Raw genomic sequence first — 2,500 nt, forward strand, 5'->3', positions numbered from 1 at the left:
GAAATGCTCATTTGTTTATACAATTGTGATCAGAAGGCTGATGTCATTGTTTAGGAGTCTGATTAAGGCTGAAATTAGGTAAGGAGACTGATAGCTATAGATGGGTAGTTTATTTAAAAATTTTTTTTTAATAAAGAGTAACAGGAAACACACTAGGAAACTTACGCTATGCTGGTTTTGTTTTTTACTTTAGTTATGTGATGGTAGATTTAAAAGTCAAGCCGGGTTCTGTTAAATCTTCAAGAAGGGAAATTACAGCAGCACAGCTACTCTGTGGGGGATTGTTGGGTGGGAATGGTGAGATGATACACTGCAGAGCCCATTTTGTATCTGTCGAGAATTATTAAATGCACATTAAACACCAGCCTGCTTGAAGTGCAGTGTGCATATCCATGACTATTCTGGCAAGTGTTTGTGTGTTCTGAATTCTGTAGTATTATGGCATACAGGCATATAGATAGATCTTCCTTCAAGCATCCTAGAGTAAAAGGAAAGCTACAGAAAGAATAGTTTGGGGCAGTTCCATTTAGCCCCGCTTGGTGCATTGATTCACTCTTTATCAGTTAGTTTTACCTGTTAAAGAGGTTGCATTCTAGCTAATCATTTAATGACTGTGGGAAAAGGAGAGTTATTTAATCATAATATTAAAAAAAAGCATTTTATTATTGCTTAAAAATACGGTAGTTGCTTGTTTTTCTCTGGCCTGGCCCCCCCACAGTTTTCTGTACCAATATCACTGATATTGTTAAGAGTGTGATTTAAGAAACAAAACCAAAACTGAAATAGTTACAGCAGTAGAATTCCTAATGTGGGTGCAGTTATACTTAAAGATGCCTTTATAACAGTGTAGTTTATTCCCCTTCCTTTATGGGAAAAAGTTATACTGGTATAAATGTGTTTATACCAGTATAACTGCATCCACAGTAGGTGGGTTGTACTATAGCCAGTATTGTTTTTGTGTGTAGACAGGGCCTTAGCAGTAGATTGTGTTAAACATGTTGGCTGCTTCAGGATGCACATATGTTTGTGTAGATTTACCAAATGCAAAGGTAAACATGCCTGTCTCTGGACTAATTAGAAAATTGTTAGTTTTTCATGCTCTTTGTGATCAGATTATTTCAATGGGTTTTTATAGTGCATGCCTGCCATGAGCATAATTAACCTGGAGCTCGTCAGTGATTAAAATTACATACTAAGCTTTGTGATGTTTGATTCAGGAGCAATTAGACTGTCATTTTAGCCAACTCAGATACCAAAACTAATTTTGATTCGTTTTCAATCTATGCAGATCTTCTGATGTATCTTAAACTGATCACTTCCTCTCTTTGATTTAGCTGACAAGATTAAATTTGATTAGTTTAAAAAAATTAAGCAACCATCCTTCATACTTAATATCTCAGTGACCTTCACTGAAGACACTTCTAGGCAAGGATTTTTTTTTTTAAAATCCCAAAATCACACTGTGAGATTGGAATAGTGTACAGCTTTATATATTGTCTGGCAAAGTAAAATGTGTAAATTAGGTTGGCTTTCCCTTGCTTGTAAATGAAGAGATCAGAGAAAATATGAATGCTTAGAATATCTAAAACAATAGTTTTCAGGATATAATCAAACTTTTATATGTAATTGAAAATATATTGAATAAACTGACTACTGTGTATATTCAAAAATTGATGAGCTCTATCACTCTGACTTATGATGTGAATGAAGATTACTTACCTGCTGCATAAAAGCAAGAGACAGTCTGTCATAAGCTGAAAATAAACACTAAAATTTCAGACCCCTCTGCTCAGCTGTTGTATACAGTGCCATCATTCTGCAAACTGAGAGATCTGCAATGACTCAGAGTAGCTTAAGCAGTAACCAGGCTACTATTACAGTAGCTGGAGCCTTGTGGGCTCACAAAAAAATGAAGAAAAGCAGACTTTTAACCAATGTGTGCCCAACTTTCCTCTGGTGCTTTACCCTGCTGCCAGACACTGATATGGCTTTTATAAAGTGCATCTTGTTCTCAACAAAGGGAGTTTATGGTCTAAGATGCCTTCCTGCAAGAAATGATTGAAGGATTTTCATCAGTAGTGCTTGCGTATGATTTGTTAAGCTAGGGGAGATGTTGATTGAGGCAGTGGTTGAGAGATGGGCAACTCACCAGGATTGATAACATCAAAATGGTATTTGAAATGGTGTTCATTACGTTTTGCAGTGAAAAAACTGAGTGCATGCGATTGTCCCCTAGGATGATGGGACTGGTTGCAGTAAATATTAATTTCTGTTCCATTGCCCATTGAGGTGACTGAAGTGTGGGGAAGAATTGTGATTGGTGCTTAATCAGGGATAGCCAGCTACCTGCTGAGGGCTTTTGCACAAGGAAGATTTGTAGTAAGCTGATTTACTTGGTAAAATGAGAACCAAAGAAGAGTTCTGCCTGTGCTGACTGTGGCTGTAATATTTAAAATTTTTAGTTTCCTTTATCATGTTGTCATTGGGAAAAAATAAAGAC

The 2,500-nt window shown here is 36.5% G+C and overlaps 1 protein-coding gene across 1 annotated transcript in view; it reads left to right on the forward strand.

The window, feature by feature from the left end:
* The window catches only part of ZFHX4 (zinc finger homeobox 4), a 174,935-nt gene that overhangs the window by 21,657 nt on the left and 150,778 nt on the right, over nt 1-2,500 (forward strand). The window lies entirely within an intron of this gene.

Source organism: Terrapene carolina, unplaced genomic scaffold, assembly GCF_002925995.2.
Source record: "Terrapene carolina triunguis isolate 2854851 unplaced genomic scaffold, T_m_triunguis-2.0 Scaffold58, whole genome shotgun sequence".
Taxonomy (NCBI): Eukaryota; Metazoa; Chordata; order Testudines; family Emydidae; genus Terrapene; species Terrapene triunguis.